Source organism: Dipodomys merriami, unplaced genomic scaffold (genome assembly GCF_024711535.1).
Source record: "Dipodomys merriami isolate MVZ:Mamm:240054 unplaced genomic scaffold, mDipMer1.0.p SCAF_63, whole genome shotgun sequence".
Taxonomy (NCBI): domain Eukaryota; kingdom Metazoa; phylum Chordata; class Mammalia; order Rodentia; family Heteromyidae; genus Dipodomys; species Dipodomys merriami.
This window is the reverse complement of record NW_027206213.1, coordinates 5,321,552-5,339,719: the sequence shown is the minus strand read 5'-3', so window position 1 is coordinate 5,339,719 and position 18,168 is coordinate 5,321,552. Positions and strand designations below refer to the sequence as shown.

Genomic DNA, 18,168 nt, shown 5'->3' with positions numbered 1-18,168 from the left:
ATGGTATGAACATAAGGTTTTTGTTAACATAGTAAGAATACCTGCATTAGTTTGCTTTCCATAATTACAACAAATATCTGAAATCATCAGCATAGAGAGAAAAGGTTGATTTTGACTCATAGTTTTGGGAGTTTCAGTCCATGATCATTATCCTCATTGTCTTTGCACCTAGAAAGAGGTAGCACATCATTGAGCAGAACATACGGGGATGGAGAGCAGAACCACTCACTTCATGGCCAGGAAACAAAGAAAAAAGCAGGGAAGGGCTGGAGTTCCACTGCCCTCTTCAAAGGCATACTGTCAATCCCCTAAACTAGGACTCACTTCTTAAATGTCCCACCACTTCCTGCTTGCTTGGGAAGCAAGCCTTTACACATGGACCTTCGATGAATACTTAAGGTGCAGTACTTTTCTCTAGAATAACATTCAATAAATATAATTTGTTGGTAAATGATACAGAGGAAATTGGACATACCAGTTTTGTTTTGTTTTTTTATAACTTGGAGAAACTGTTGGAAACACTTTTCTTCTTTCATGGCAAGTGTTTCCTCTGCTGCAAATGAACATATCTGTTCTGGTTTAGTCCAAAATGTTCATAGTTTATACTGGCAAAAGATTATATCCTTTTAGTTGGTTGAAAGTTGGTTGTTTTACCAAAAATTCCAAGCAGACTTCTTTTTTAGGACCAGGAGAACCTAAGTTACATATTGAACTCTTGCTGAGACTCTTGGATTTGAGATTGATAAGATTGTGAATGTGTGTGTGTGTGTGTGTGTGTGTGTGTTCATTTTAATATTCAGATTCTCAGTAGATAATCTCTCCTAGCTTCTACCTTTCACATTCTTCTGAAAATAAAATTATTTTCTTCTAATCTTCTCAGTCTCCAAATAGCTCATAGTCAGTGTAGACTATGTTCCTATTTTAAACCTGTGAATGGCACACAATTTGAAGGCCTGGGCTTTCACTCAAAAGATTTGTAGGCCCCAAATGCTGGCTCTGACATTTTAGTTATATTTGGGAAATGTCAAAGACAAGCTAGTAAGATTTTAATGTTTTAAAGAAATATGCTTGAACACCAAAGAATAGCCTAGCACATATGTATGCAAACAGTTATTTTGGAGTAGCAAAAAGAAAATACTGTGAAAAGAGAGAAATGGAAAGCTGACAAGATTTAGATTGTGTTTCCATCCCTAAAATTGGTTTATTTGAGTATGGACTAATTGCACATATTTTTGCATCTCAGATTTTATTCTTTCATCAAATAGTTATTGACCATATCCACTGATTTCAGGCTATGGATATGGAAATTATTCACTTATTATCAAGTGAATAGATAAAGTACAATAAGCTTTTATAGTCACTGTCTTAGAAATATATTTTGTGAGAAATTAGAATGAATATAGAGAAAAGAGTCATCAGTTTTGTGTGAGAGTGAAGTCAGCCAATCAAGTCAGAAAGGAGGTGACTATTGAGATGAATCCTAAAAAATAAGTAGGTGCTAGCCAGGAGAACACGATTGTTTCTCACAGCCTGTGATGTCAAAAAAGGCACAGAGGGCGGCATAGCTGCTTACTGGGTGTGGCAATGACACTGAAAGGTGAGATGTGGGAAAGTTTCTAAGAGAAGAGTGCTGAAGTCATTGTATGCTATGCCGTGTCATACCAAGGAGTTTGGCAAGGAGGAACTGTTAAAAAATCTTTAGCAGAAGTGTGATACAAAATCATACTTGTATTTGATCAGAGTGGCTAGGTAAGAGAATATGCAATAATACAAATAAGAGATCATGGACAATCAAACAAGCCTTTACGTTTGTGTGTCTACATGCTCACCAACCTTTATTATTTTCTGTTGCTATCACTTTAGCTACCACATTATGGTTTGTATTGACGTTTCTCTTATGATTAAGGGCACCTGTAGTAAGAAAGCCTAAATACTGGCCATTTGGAAATCCTGTCTCTGAATGGTCTAAAGTTAAAATTTTGCCTTTTTTTCCCCCTTAGGTTTGAAATTTTTACTTAGGTTTGAACTCAGGGTCTCACACTTGCTAGACAGGTGCTTTGGTACTTGAGCCATATCCCAACCCTTCTTTTGTTTCTTTTTTGATAGGGTCTCATGGTTTTGTTCAGGGCTGGCCTTGAACTGAGATCCTTCTAATGCCTGATTCCTATGTAGTTGGTATTACAGGTATGTACCACAAGGTCCACTCCCTAGTTTTCTGTTGCTTTTTTTCAATCTCTCTCGCTCTCTCTTTTTCTTCTGAACTCAACAATTATGAAATTTGGTATTTAGATTTCTTGAAGGAAAAAAATTTTCTCTACCTAGAACTCAGGGTAGATAATAAATTGCTATCTGATCAGTCTGATGGCACTTTTATGGCTCCTTTTCACTGAGTCCAGGAATTAGCAGAAGTCCTAGTTTAGCCCCTTCCCTGTAGGTTCACAGGAACTCCTGTCTCATATAAACATGGAAGCTCCAGCCACTAGCCCTGACACTTATATTTAGGTCACTGGCTACAGTTTTCCCTTGTCAAGAGGGTTCATTTTTCTCTTTATTTCTCAACTTCAGTTAGGTATTTCACTGTTATTTTTGTTATTATATTGATTCAGCATTTCTATATACTTACATCAGAAAGTTGCAGTTTATCAGCTCATTCTGCCATGATGTATGAACCTGGGATTAATGCAGGTCTTCATGAATGCTAGGCAAGCATTCTACCTTGTAGCCACACCCCCAGACCATGCAGGATCATATTTTTCATTCATTTTTGAAAACTATTTCAGACATTTTGCTACAAGTTCCTATTTTATTCATTATCCAAAATATTTTCCTATTTCTAGAGTTATGATTTGGGAATTTAACACATTGTCAGGGAATACTGGGGAGGTGTGGGCCACACAGAGTGAGGTAGCAACTACACATATATTTGGTAAATTAAAGGAATATAAATATGTGACATTCAGTTTAATTCTCCCTATATCATCCCTACAGCCTGATAGGTACCACACAATCCCAAATTCTTTCTTGTTAGTTTCTTCTAGCCTCTGTCACTTTAGTAATTAAAATAGCAAATTGTTCCCTAAATTCAGTTTCTCTGTCTGTGATCTCCTCACAGACCTAAGTAGAGATATCCGGATTTTGCCATTTGAACTCTCCTGTTTGAGCTCTGCTTCTCTGGGGATGGATTCCCAAACTGTTACCACTTTAATATTTTCTCAGATGGATCCCCCAGGCAGTTTCAAATCCTGCCTTAATCATCCCATGCCTCCTGCCTCCACAGTTACCTCTTAGAGATCAGTTGCTTCACAACTGCACCCCACTGTGTCACTGTACAGAGCTCCCAGGCTCCCCACCGACCTGAGTCACCACACGCCCCCACCAAGTGTTACCAGCCCCCCAACCTCCGTCTCTACTCAGATAAAATCAGTATCACAGATTAGCATAGAGGCAGTTTCATTTCTAGACTTAGCTAGCCTAAGCTTTCTCAGTTGGTGGGAGACTTTTTTCTTCCTAAGGCATTATTCAAAAAGCTTTTTATTGTAGACAATTTCAACACATACAGAATGAGAGAGTATAGTCTTAAGAACATCATGATCCCATTCTCCAGTTTTCAACAGTTTCAACTCATTCCAACACACCCATTGGATTATTTCCCAACAAACTCTAGGTGCCAGGTAATTTCAGCTATGTGTTCAGAGGTCTCTTAAAAGATATTTTTTTCAAAGATTAAGTGCAATACTACTATCACATTTAAAATTAAAACCCTGAATATTTTCTTAATATCTTCAAATATTCAGACAGACTGTTTTGAATTGAAATCCAAATATGTATGCCATTGGTTAATGTATTTCTTACATCCTTCTTTCTAACACACACACACACACACACACACACACACACACACACACACACACACACACACCTTTGTACTATGGAAAATTTCAGTGGCAGTAAAGGGGATACATGGTTAAGGGACATATTCTTCAAATATCAGCAGAGAAATCACCTGTCTCCACTTTTAATACTCCTTACTACTCTTGTGCGCATGTATTGTTATAAAACTTTATTAACAAAAACCGTCAACTGGCTGGATTTGATCCATATGCTATAGTTCGCTTGCTTGTATTTTAACTTTTTAAAACATGCAATTAAATGCATATTTCTACATATTTATAGGTACAGTACATTAATTTGATATATTATACAATATGTAATGATTAAAGAAGAGCAATTAGTATCTCTTTCTCCAGTTATTATATCTATGTATTAAGCCCTACTACTATTCTTTTGGATGATGACAAGATAAAATGTATCACTAGACTTTTGCTTCACATACCCTTAAAATTGTCCTCTAGATCAGATACCCAATCTAAACCAGGCATAGTGATTCACACCTGTAATCCTAACCCTTGGGTAGCTGAGGAGGATCATGAAGAGTCTGGGTTCCATGGTAAGACCCTGTCCAAACAAAATGAAAACAAAAATAATCAAGCTTAACCCCATATAACCAACCTAAGAAACTTCTCAGAGTGATATCACAGAGAAACCCCTCTCCTATCTTGTCGGTCATGGGGCCTGACCTCTGGGCCTGAGCACTGTTCCTGAGCTCTTCAGTTCATGGCAAGCACTCTACCACTTGAGCCACATAATCACTTCTGGTTTTCTGGTGGTTAATTAGAGATAAGAGTCTCACAGTCAGTCGTTCCTGCCAAGGCTGGCTTTGAACTGTGATCCTCAGCTTCCTGAGTAGTTAGGATTATAGGCGTGAGCCACTGACACCCAACTATCTTGGGAATCTTAACCATAACTCCTGTCTCCCCATGCTGGAGACCAGTTTACCTCTCAGACAATACTGGGATTTTTATTAGGTATCTTCCTTTTTACTCACTGTTTTTTGTTTGTTTGTTTCAGTCATGGGCTTACACTCTGGGCCTGGGCACTGTCCCTGAGCTCTTCAGCTCAAAGCTAGCACTCTACCCCTTGAGCGACAGCACCACTTCCAGTTTTCTAGTGGTTAATTGCAGATAAGAGTCTCATTGGAAAGTGCAGGTAAGAGTCTCATTGGGGGAAGGGAGGAGGCTGGGAAGGGATGTGAAGGGTAAACAAAGGAGGAGGCTGCAATGCTTGGTAAGAAATGTATGCATTATCCTGCCCATGTAATTGTAACCCCTCTGTACAGTATGTTCACAAATAAAATAAAATAAAATAAAAAAGAGTCTCATTGGCCTTTCCATCCCTGGGCTGGCTTCAGGCCACTATCCTCAGACTCAGCCTCCTGCTGTGCTTACTGTTTTTGCTCTGCAGATGTGATTTTTCTCTCTCAGGAAAGGGGAGGGGGGGAGGTGTACATGTGCCTATTTACAGATTTATATGTTTTTTGTCATGAACTCTGGGCCTTGGAGCTGTCCCTCAGCTCTTCAGCTCAAGGTGAGTGCTCTACCACCTGAACCACAGTGCCACTTCTGGTTTTCTGGTGGTTAATTGGAGATAAGAGTCTCTCAGACTTTCCTGCTCTGGCTGGCTTTGACCTGTGGTCCTCAGATCTCAGACTCCTGAGTAGCTAGGGTTACAGGCATGAGCCACCAGCACCCAGCTTATATGTGATTCTTGACATTGAGAAGAAATTGTCAGAAGTCTACTGATGTTAGAATCAGAAGTCATGGTATGTCTTGATAAATAAGCATAAAAGGAACATAATAATGACAATGATTTGAAATAAGAAACTAAGCTCTTTTGCACCTTGACATTCAGATAAACCTTTGTTTATTCAATTTCTGTATTCAGTTGTTTGATTAGAGCTATAAATATATGCCATTTATGAGACTACTATCCTAAATATTTTGTTGCCCCTACTCTTCAATCATAACTATGCAGCCTCACTTCTTAACGGTTTTCAAATTCCAACCGATTATTCAACTGGAGGATTAAACCAGGCTAATAGTCAAAGACAAACAGACGATCATTAAACACAAAGAAATGGAACACATAATGCAAATATTTGACAATTTTATTCAATTACAAGATGATTTAGGTGTTAAGATTTATAAATACAAACACTGAATTTTTATTAATACAATGGTAAATGGTAGCCCTGGCTGTTCACATGGTTGGCCACACATGGATAAAAGTGACAAATATTTGTATGTTTGATAGAACAGGCAAACTGGTTGACTTAGGAGAAAGCTTTATATCTATCGTTGTGAATGAAACAGAGAAAATGGAGTCAAAGAGCCCCAGAGAAAAAAAGAAGTAAAAGGAAACCTTCTGAGCTGCCTATAATAAAGAAAAAGGAGAGGGAAGAGCTAGAGAAGGAGGAAGAGGAGTAGAAGGACGAGGAAGAAGAAGATGAGGAGGAAGAAGAAATCAAAAGTTCATAGAGTTTACTAGTAGAAAAAACTTTCAATTCATTTAAATAAATTTGATTATTTTCTTCTTCTGGCCTCAGAAGAGGCTAGAAGTAATACGAATGTTTTTCTGATCTGTGTAGATCTTAACATTGTATGTTAACTCTGAGTAAGGAATAAGTACTTGAATAGCTGACATAAATGTTTGAGGTAGTTATATGATTCCCCTTATTTTCATCTGAGTGTACAGAGCACCAGACAGAGATGAAATAATTTGCCTAAAATCACACAATAAAAAGTGGTACAGTCAGACTGAGTGCCAGTGGCTCATATCTATATCTATAATCAGACCTACTCAGGAGTTTGAAATCTGAAGATCCTAGTTTCTTTTTTTTTTATTTAATTTAATTTTATTTGTGAACATACTGTACAGAGGGGTTACAATTACATGGGCAGGATAATGCGTACATTTCTTACCAAGCATTGCAGCCTCCTCCTTTGGTTTACCCCCCCCCCCCCCCCCGCACCGACGTTGTAAAGCTCGTTTTGGACATGACAACTTGTACTTCTCATTGTTGCAACAGGTCCGCCTGTATCCTTAAACAACTGGTTTTCCCCCATCTCCTCCACAAGTTATACTGACATCAAATATAGTGAAAGCAGGGATTATACTGTGGGGGAGGGACATACAAAACAACAAAGAGATAATCTTATAAAGGCGTTAGAAACACATGCATGAAAGAAAAAAACATTAAAATACATATCTAAGGGTTCATTTTCCTGACATCACATTATCTGACCTTTTCCACTTGACTCATACCTATACTAGATATTGCAAATAAGGGAAACCATGGGACCTATGTTTCTTTGGGCCTGGCTTACTTCACTTAATATAATTTTTTCCAAGTTTTTCCATTTCCTAACAAATGGGGCAATGTCATTCTTTCTGATGGAGGCATAAAATTCCATTGTGTATATATACCACATTTTCTTGATCCATTCATCTACTGAGGGGCATCTGGGTTGGTTCCATATCTTAGCTATGGTAAATAATGCTGCAATAAACATTGTTGTGCTGGTAGCTTTAGTGTGGTCTTGTTTGTAAACATTTGGGTAAATGCCCAAAAGTGGGATTGCTGGGTCATAGGGGAGTTCTATGTGAAGTCTTTTGAGGAACCTCCATACTGCTTTCCAAAGTGGTTGAACAAGTTTACATTCCCACCAACAATGAAGTAAGGTTCCTTTCTGTCCACATCCCCTCCAGCATCTGTTGTTGTTAGAGTTCTTGATTTTTGCCGTTCTAACTGGGGTGAGGTGATATCTCAATGTTGTTTTGATTTGCATTTCTTTTATGGCTAGGGATGTTGAACATTTCTTCATGTGTCTATTGGCCATCCTTCTTTCTTCTTCAGAGAAGTTTCTCTTTAAGTCTTTCGCCCACTCATTTATTGGGCAGTTGTTTCTTTGAGGATTTGTTGTTGGGTGGTTTAATTTTTTGAGTTCCAAGTATATTTTAGATATGAGACCCTTGTCCGTTGTATGGCTAGTAAAGATCTTCTCCCAATCCGTGGGCTTTCTATTGATCTTGCTAGCTATGTCATTTGCCCTGCAGAAGCTCTGCAACTTTATGCAATCCCATTTGTCCAACCTTTCTTTGATTTGTTGTGTTTCCGGGTCCCTATTCAAAAAATTTCGGCCTGAGCCAAGGAGACCTAGGGTTTCTCCTATTCCATCCTGTAATGTTTTCAGAGTGTCTGCTTTGACTTCAAGGTCTTTGATCCATTTGGAGTTGATTCTGGTGCAGGGTGATATATAAGGATCTAGCTTAAGTTTTCTACATGTAGTTAACCAATTTTGCCAGCACCATTTACTGAAGAGGCTGTCTTTTTTCTATTCTATTGTTTTAGCTCCCTTATCGAAGATTAGATGGCTATAGGTCTGTAGGTTCATTTCTGGGTTTTCAATTCTATTCCATTGGTCCTGAGGTCTGTTCTTATGCCAATACCAAGCTGTTTTGATTACTATGGCTTTATAGTAGAGTTTGAAATTTGGTATTGATATTCCTCCAGCAGTGTTCTTTCCGTTAAGGAGCGTTTTTGCTATTCAGGGTCTTTTATTGTTCCATATGAATTTTTGGATTGCCTCTTCTATTTCCTTGAAGAATGAGGTTGGAATTTTGATAGGTATTGCATTGAATTTGTAGATAGCCTTGGGAAGTATTGCCATTTTCACGATGTTAATCTTTCCAATCCAGGAGCATGGGAGGCTTTGCCATTTTTTTAGTTCTGTGTTGATTTCCTTTTTCAAGATTTTAAAGTTTTCATCATAGAGGTCTGAAGATCCTAGTTTCAAGGCAGCCTGGGCAGACAAATCCAAGATACTCTTTTCTCTAGCAGGAAATGGAGGTATGGCTCAAGTAGTAGAAAGCTAGCTAGGAGCAAAAAAAGCTGAGTTAGAGCACCAGGACCTGATTTCAAGTCCTGGTATTGGTACTGAGAGAGAGAGAGAGAGAGAGAGAGAGAGAGACAGACAGACAGACAGACAGACAGACAGACAGACAGACAGACAGATACAGAGACACAGAAACAGAGTTTGGATTCAAATAGTGTTTTTTTTTTGGGGGGGGGTTTGAACTCTGGGCCTGGGCGTTGTCCCTGAGCTCTTCAGTTCAAGGCTAGCGCTCTATCACTTGAGCCATAGTGCCACTTCTGGTTTTCTGGTGGTTTATTGGAGATAAGAGTCTCAAGGACATTCTTGCCCAGGCTGGCTTTGAACCGTGATCCTCAGATCTCAGCCTTCTGAGTAGCTAGGATTACAGGTGTGAGCCACTGGTACCCGGCTCAAATAGTGTTTTACTAGAGTCCATACTTTCAGGTAACGCTGTGGATGCAGTGGTGACAGTTATAAGGTTCCTGCTTCATAGTCTAGAAACTAGAGGAAAAAGTAAGAGACGGAAGAGCTAGCAGGAACAAGACCTGTCAGTGACAGCAGCACACAGGGAAGGAAACTAAGGACTAGAGAGCCCCAAACCCTTGACAATATATTATTGAACTCATAACCATTCTGTAAATCAGTGTCATCATTTTTCAGATGAAGAAACAAGCTTTAAAAACTTGAATAAGGCCAGGGGCAGAGACAGAAAGGATTGTGGCTGGCAGCCAGTTTGGGCAAAAGAAAAACGTTAACAACCCTATCTCAACTAAGAAGTCAGGCATAGTGGTTCCTTATCTGTGGTCTCAGCTATGCAGGAAGCATTGGTAGGCAGATTTCTAAGGTTGGCCCCTCGGGATAGGCAGAGAAGTGAGATTCTATCAAAAGAATACTAAAAGCAAAAAGGGCTGTGGGTATAGCTCAAGTGGTAGAGCTCCTGCGCAAACTAGCAAGTTCAAACTGCCAAAAATAAATAGAATAAATTCAAATTTTTTCTAAATTGCACAATCAGCAAAGCATCTAGAGCTGGAATTCAAGCTTACTTTCCTCCCCTGGTACCATTCCTCGTTAGAAACCACAAACAGGAAACTTTGAAATTATTCTACTCCATATATAAGGCAAGAGGCCTCAACACAACATGCCAGAATTTGAGGGATTTGGTGAATGCAGAGATTGTTCAGTGAAAAAAACCACACGAATGTGTGGCCCACAAATGTGTAGTCAAGCCCCACCCCAGTACCAAGAGACAGTCACATTGTGCTGACTACTGTCTGTTTAAGAAAGTAGAGGTATGTGTAGCATATTAAGAAGTAAAAAAATATGAATGGTTAAAATAAACCTTATCTGTGGAATTAGAGGAATGAGCTTAAAGTACCTAGAAAATTCTCCTACATAAAATACCTTCTTTCCTAATAATACCAGATTAAAATAAAGTTTTCTGTACTGGAAACCAATTCAAATAGATATACTAAATAAAGGCTATTACTATTTTGTGTCACAAGGCCCAACCAATACCAACATCATGTGTAGTGAATCATACAGTATTTTTAAAGTATTTTTCAAGATTATAAAAACTCAAAATTTGTCAAAAATTCAAATTACTACAAAAATAAAATAATTGGATATTCTCCCACACTATAATTTTGTGGAAAAGAAAGCATATATATATTCTTGTTCATCTGTGTATGTCCTAGAACTCAGGGACTGTGTATTGTCCCTTAGCTTTCTGCTCAAGGCTAGCACTCTACCTCCTTGAGCCAAAGCTCTACTTCTGGCTTTTTGGTGGTTAATTGGAGATAAAGAGTCTTACAGATTTTTCTGTGCAGCCAGGGTTGGCCTCAAACTGTGATCCTCAGATTTCAACCTCCTGAGTAGTTAAAATTATAGGTGTGAACCACTAGCACTCAGCTCAGATATTCTTTTAAAAGCTTTGGAACTTAAATTCAGGAATATGTTAACAAAAGATACACTTAAAAGTAGAATGTATTTGTCCTGGGATGCTCTATTTCCTATACTTTTCCATCTCTACCGCTATAATGCTGTCTGGTCTCGTGATGATAATCATGATCTAACCTCTGAACAATAAAGACAAAATAATAAACTACTTCAATGCAACTTGGCGTGATATATTTGATTTCAATCTTTAAAATGTAGTTTCTGGGCACCAGTGGCTCACATCTGTAATCCTAGCTACTCAAGAGGCTGAGATCTGAGAATTGAGGTTCAAAGCCAGCCCAGGCAGGAAAGTCCATGAGACAATGTCAATAAACCACCAGAAAATCGGAAGTGGCGCTGTGGCTCAAGTGGTAGAGTGCTCGCCTTGAGCTGAAGAGCTGAGGGACAGTGCTCAGGCCCAGAGTTCAAGTCCCATGACCGACAAAATAATAATAATAATAATACTTGAAAGGAAAATGTAACCCAGGCAGAAAGTAACACAAAAGACCACATAGACAGAAGTCACGTAGAGGAAAAGATTTATTGCCAACAGAGTTAACAAGGCCAAGCTCTCATGAGAAAATGGGGCTGTCTGGTGCCTTGGAGGCTCCTTTTATACCGTGGGGGGCGTGGCTGAGGTGGGCGGTGCCTCGCCTACTGCGCAGGCGCCGTCTTTGAGGGCGGAAATTAGGTCTGTCTTTGAGGGCGGAAATTAGGTCTGTGTGGGGGCATTTCCTGACAATACTAATACAAGAAAAAGAAAAGAAAGTAGTCAACTTTGCTTATCTAGGTATGTATTAGAAAACTTTATTCTTTCTGGGAAATCTGAAAAATCTTTCTAGTTCCGTAAGAAATAAGTTTTTATCCATCGTACATCGAACAGTCCCTGACCCCTCTAAACCTGGGAACTGTGGGTCACCTGTGAGTCAGCAAAGGACCCACTGAGTTCATTGCCTTGATCTCCCCGCCTCTGAGATCTCTCCGTCAGTTGTGGTCCCGCCTCCCGGAGTCCCCTCCTCTTTCTCTTTTTCCTTACCATCTCTCTCTGCGTGCCTCGTCATGTGCACTTTGCTCTCCCCCCACCAATAACCTCTTTTCTGCCCCAACGTGTAGCAGTTTCCTTTTGAGGAACCTTACCATCTCTTTTAAAGTCCCCTATTCTGCTTAGAAGTTTGATGTATTTTAATGAGTAATTTTGGTAACTTAAAAATAGAATTTTTCAACTTGTTAGTGATTATAAATAGATAATATTTTAAAATGCCATTCGCTGCTGAATAGTTTTAACATTTTACTTGGGCCCCAGGAGGACTTTGTGGAGAAAACAATAACTAATTTTTTTCTGCGGGGAGTGGGGGGGAGAGTGTCAGTCTTAGGGCTTGAATTCAGGGTCTAGGCCCAATCCCTGAGCTTTTTTGCTCAAGGCTAGCATTCTACCGCTTTGAGCCACAGCTCCACTTCTGATTTTCTGGTGGTTGAGTGAAGATAATATTCTCATGGACTTTCCTGCCTGGGCTGCCTCTGAACCACGATCCTCAGACCTCTGCCTTCTGAATAGCTAGGCTTACAGACCTGAGTGGTTGGTGCCAGCCAGGCTCAGTTACTTAATTTTAATAGACCTGTGATGCATGTTCTCAAAAGTGTATGTGTCATTGACAAAAGCATGAGGCATGAGGCTTAGTTCTTCTGGTCAAGACCTATTACTGATCAGAATGGAATTAAAAAAATAAAAAGAATATTGAAGCTGGGCACTGGTGGCTCATACCTGTACTCTTAACTATTCAAGAGGCTGGTGCCTGGAGAATCATCATTCAAAGCCAGTCCGAGCTGAAGAGATCCTCGAAATTCCATCTGCAAATTATGATCAGCAAGAGGCAAAACTAGAAGCATGGCTCAAGCGGTAGAGTGCCTGTTATGCAAGTATAAGGTCCTCAGCTCAAGTACTGCTACTGGTTAAAATAAGAATATTGAGCTGGATAAGGTGAAGAGACTTCAGTAGGAAGATCCCAAGTTTGATCCCTTTGTTTTTAAATCCTGTCTCAGAATAAAATAAAACATAAATCAAAGTAAAGGATGTGGGCATATAGCTTAAGTAGTGGTATAGTGTTTGAGTGTGAGATCCTGGGTTCAGCCCCTAGAATAAAGACAAGATAATTAATGATCCAATTATGTAAAAAAAAACCCCACAAATTACACAAAGGAGTATGAATAAAGTATGATAGCAAGACATTATTTCCTTCAAATGTATTTATATGACAAATTAAAGATGTGTAGCTACAATGGCTTGTTCTAGTTTTTCCACGATAGTTTCAGTTTTAATAACCCATTTGAAACTACAAACTATTCATTTTGATTTTTGTCTTGAAGTGTTTGGACACTGTAGAGGGTCATACTCTGACATCGTTAGGAAAATATTTCTTATACTTTGATTTCAAATGATTTTAGCATTATCAGAACATTTCTAAAGATAATTTTCCCATGCATTAGAATCTTAGAATAATAGAGTAACTGATTTTTGAATAGGTCCTCTAATTGGCCTCAGAAATGTTATGAAATATGGTTTAGGCATACAGCAAAAAGAGATCTAGTTAAGAAGCTTTATTGTGCCAGAAATATCCTGACAAATTTTCTAGTCTGAGTCTTCATATAGCCCATTTATTCTAATACTTGAGTTAGGTAAGTCCATTATCTAATGCAAAGATAGCATTTCTACAATGTAAGGAAATATTTATATTTTCTTTTAAAAATGAAATTATTATTATTATTATTATGCAGTTATACAAAGGGGTTACTATTCCATAAGTCATGGTATGAGTGTAATGATTCCTGGTCAATGTCACCTCTTCCTTTGTTCTCCCCATTAATTTTAGAATGATTTTAGATATTAATTATATATCTACTTTTTAGGATGAATTTTGTAGTGATTCAATTTTGAATTGATAGGGTGACTTGTCAAAACAATGGAATAATTAGCCTAGAATAGAAATCTGCACACCTAGATGGAGTAGAGAAAGTAGATTCATTAAGAGAACAAAATGTCTTGTTTTCTTCCCCTTCAAAGAAAAGGAAGCATTTTGGCAGTCATGTATAAAGACAGGAGACATACAAATGTGGAAAGGGAACTTTGTCTTCACTTGCTTGATATCTTCTCAGAAATGCCTGTTTAATTTCCTCTCGTTTCTCTTTACAGTTTTTAATTGGTTTGTGTGTTTTAGACCTCAAAAAATAAGGTAGTCTTTTATTTTAAAGGGCTGTTTCTTTCCTTATGTCTATGCTTTGGATACAATTAGGTGGCTTCTGAGATATAATTGCTTATGTGTCGTGCTTATTTATATATCTTTTGTGACTGTTCTGATTTACTTCTTATATATCAAATCAAGGTTTTAAATTTACCTATTCTCTGAGATTAATTAAACAATTACATAGAAATGTTACATGAATGTAATCATTATTGCCTTATACTATGACCCTGAAGATTCTTTTTCTTTAGTGATAGAATCTTGCAATGTATACCAAATAGAAGAGCCCTTATGATCTTCTCTGTATTTAAGTAGAGTGGGTCTAAAGATTGTCACAGAAAACCAAAATCACGTCATGCCAGGGCACTGGAAATGAGAGAACATTCATGTCTATATCTGATTTCCTGGTCTTGTATCTTTATATAACTAAGAAATGATGCAAATTCACATAATCATGGCTAATAGCTAGACCTTCCTCCAGCACCTGTGTGTGTGTGAATAACTGTATTAAGGATTCCTATCTATAGTTTATAAACATTTATGTCTAGACGGAAAAAATATAATGCAGTGGGTTGGGCATTACTTTTGATGTGCATAATCATAGTTTGCAGAGAACATCCAGACAGATCTAAAATACATAATTTACATACGGTGCTCTAAAAAGAACACCATCCCTCTATTTTTCCAGTCTAGAGAAAAAGATTACTCTTTTATTTAACTACTTTTCCTCTATGACTCAAGGGAACCTATGATCTGAATATATTTTTCTTGAGGTATTTTAAAGAACATATAAAATCAACAATAAATTTCAATTTAATTAGAGAAATATTTAAGAGTACAACTTATAGATATAATCTCTTGAAATAGAATAGTTGTATTCAAAAGTTCATAAGTATTTCCCTTTGTTAAAATGTCATTCAACTCTATAAAAAAATAAAAACTTACATACTGAAACATTATTGCATCTATTTATCATACATGGTGGACTATTTTGTGATTAAGTAGTTTAACCTGTGACTTGTGTAGATCATTCTCACTCAGCTGTTTAAAAGTCACACCAAACTAGATATTGATTTCTCTCTCTCTCTCTCTCTTTTTTTTTTTTTTTTGGTCGTGGGGCTTGAACTCTGGGCCTAGACGTTGTCCCTCAGCTCTTCAGTTCAAGGATAGTGCTCTACCACTTGAGCCACAGCGCCACTTCTGGTTTTCTGGTGGTTTATTGGAGATAAGAGTCACACAGACTTTTCTGCCCTGGTTGTCTTTGAACTGTGATCCTCAGATCTCAGCCTCCTGAGTAGCTCGGATTACAGGCGTGAGCCTGTCTAGATATTGATTTTAAAACTTAAAGAAACCATTAATGGTTTCCTAAGTTTCCCCAAATAAAGTGAATCAACTGGGCAGAGCAAAACTTTTGGCCATCCTTTACAGTCACAATTCATGTTTCTATTATGTCATCCACTCCCCCTTCAGTGTTGCTAGGATGAGTCAGAAGCAGCTCCCAAGGCTCCCATTTTATCATTGTTTTATTATACTTTACTCTAACAATATTGTATCTCTTAGCTATAATGTTGGTAGTTCCCTCTCTATTTACTTTCCTAAAAATACCCACCTTAACCTTCCCTTTTCTGGCTAATTATCCCAACTCTCTTCCCATTCAAGCTTTTCAAAAGAAGGCTACATTCAGTCCTTCCATTCTTGTCTTTCGTGTCATGCTTTTGTTTTCTTTCTTTCTTATTATTATAGTAAATTAACTGTAACACAAACCTTGACATTTGAACCACTTTTAAGTGTATAATTCTGTGGCACTAGGTACATTTACATTGCTGTGCAGGCATCACTACCATTTCTCTCTAGAATGGTTTCATCTTCCCAAATGTATCCATTAAATACCAATTCTATTCTCCCTTCCCTGAAGCCTTGTCAACTACCATTTTACTTTCTGTCTCTGTGAGTTGGACATCTTGGGTACCCCATACAAGTAGAATCATACAGTGTTTGTCCTTTTGTGTCAACCAAGTTTCCTTGATGCTCTTTATTCTGACTCTGTCTTCTTCTACATCATTCTTGCCAAGGTCACCTGCAACTCTTCTTCAATCCTCTGAAAAATGGCCCTTCCAGTGACAGTCTAGTGTACTTGTTACAATTGTGTGTGTATGTGGCATATGAGTGTATTGTGTATGTGAGTGTGTGTGTGTGTGTGTGTGTGTGTGTGTGTGTGTATGTAGTTAAACCCAGTGCCTCGCACATCTTAGGCAAGTGCTATACATCCCAGTTGATGCAACCTCTTTTTGAAGACTTGACTCCCATCTTATTCCCTCAGGTCAAGCAAAACATCAGGTGCATGCTCAGATGCTTGTCTGCAGACAGGTCATTCTGACCTTGGCATAGCTGATAGCCCCCTCACCCTAGGTAGTGCATTCCACTCTGGGCCTGACCAAGGACACTGCCCTTGGCCTCCAAGACACCATAGCCCATTTTTTAAATTTTCTACTTCCTTGTTAAGCCCCATATAAACCCTACCCCACAATCCAGTCCCTCGCATAACCTCCAAAGCCCATGGGAAAGTCTGTGTCCCTTGCTGGCAATAAACAATCCTCGTCTGTTGATGATTGAGTCCAGTCTATTCCTTTTCCATTCTCCTCCATTTTCCTAACACTCTTCACTTCCAAGATATCATTCTTTCTTGATTTCTCCTCTACATTTCTAAGACTCCTTGTAGGCCCCTCTTCACCTTAAATACTGCTTTTCTTCTGGGCCTCAGTCCCTAGCTGATCACACCCATTCCTGTGGCTGTGACCTTCTACCTATGTGTTAACACTAATTCTTTATCTCCAACCCAGATTTTCTCTGCTGAGCTCCAGGAAAGAGCCAGCATCTGTAGTCCAAGATCTCCACATGAATGTTCTAAAGGCAAGATGTTCATAACTAAATTTAACCATCTTTCTACCAGATTTTATGTCAACAAATGGAGGAAACTATCTCTGGAGACATTCCTGATTCATTGAGTGTACTTACTCAAAACATTTAATTATTTCTTAAGTTTTCTTCCTTTCACCCACTTAAGAGCTCTGGAATGCTCTTTCCTCTATTTTCACTGCTACTTCTATTTGCTAATTCAAGTATTACTCTCTTTTTCTAGAATCAGTGTCATGTCACAACCCCTTAAATAAATCTAGTACTCTTCAGTTTTCATCCTCATCTAAAATATTTTCTACCTGTTATCAGAATGACCTTTTGACAAAGAAAACATGGTCATGTCACTCTGAACAATTTTTGAATGTCTTCCATTGCTTTTAGATAGAAGTACAAAGTCCTCAGCATTGCATGCCATATTCTACTAGATCTGGTGTCAACCTTAGCCATTGCTCTCCCTCTTATAGTATTCATTCCTGCAGATACAATAAACTTCCCTGAATATACACTCCGCAGGCTATATCCCACTAAACACCAATTCATCACCCTGCTCCAGTCCTCTAGGAAATCTTCCTTGGAGGAGAGTGTAATGGATACTGTGGAGTAATGCTTGGATTCCTCAATCTCTTTAGGACAGAAGTACTAATTCTCTAATTGCTAAGAGTATTGATAACATAGATTTCAGTTACATTCCTTTCTAGGATTGTTCTTAGCCAAAGAAAGATTAAAGGCATACTTGCTTAAGGTTTTGCTTTTCTTTCCAGAAACAGCCAATATTTGGTGACTAATTAATTCATAGATATGAAAGCTTGGTCCTTTTGCTCCAGCGGGGGCAGCGCTGCAGGCCATCCTAGCTTTACGTTCTCTCATGGCTGGGCTGAGGCTTTATAGCAACCCTCACAACCCAGCTTCTCTTTCTGCCCCATTCAACTTCTTGTATTTGTCCCTATAGTGGCTGATCCTGAAAGCAAGACTCTTGCACACAAATTTCTGTTTGAATATTTCCGAAGAAACAGAATAGCAACCCTGGATTAGAGATCTTGATAGTACCACTTGCTTATTCCTATGGCAGCTCTTAAGCCACTGTATTATAATTGTCTGTTTACTTCAGTGAAGGAATTTTAGCCTTGTCTCTTAATCTGTAATTGCTTTTTATGCAGACTCATTACATCTTTTTCAACAAATGAATGTGAAACTGAATGCAGCAGAGATGCCATATTCAAAAACATCCTCATGATTTGGAGTGGGAGTTTGGGTTTGCCTGGCTCTATCTTGGCTACCTGGTGGATGGTAGGGTCTGGCATCTTGTCTTC

The 18,168-nt window shown here is 38.5% G+C and overlaps 1 long non-coding RNA gene across 1 annotated transcript in view; it reads left to right on the top strand.

Annotated features, from left to right (window-relative positions):
- Nucleotides 1-11,409: 11,409 nt before the first annotated feature.
- LOC138815254 (uncharacterized) overlaps nucleotides 11,410-18,168 on the top strand; it is a 54,845-nt gene continuing 48,086 nt past the window's right edge. Inside the window, exon 1 of the long non-coding RNA XR_011368232.1 lies at nucleotides 11,410-11,496. This is a non-coding gene — a long non-coding RNA (uncharacterized lncRNA). The remainder of the gene's footprint in view (nucleotides 11,497-18,168) is intronic.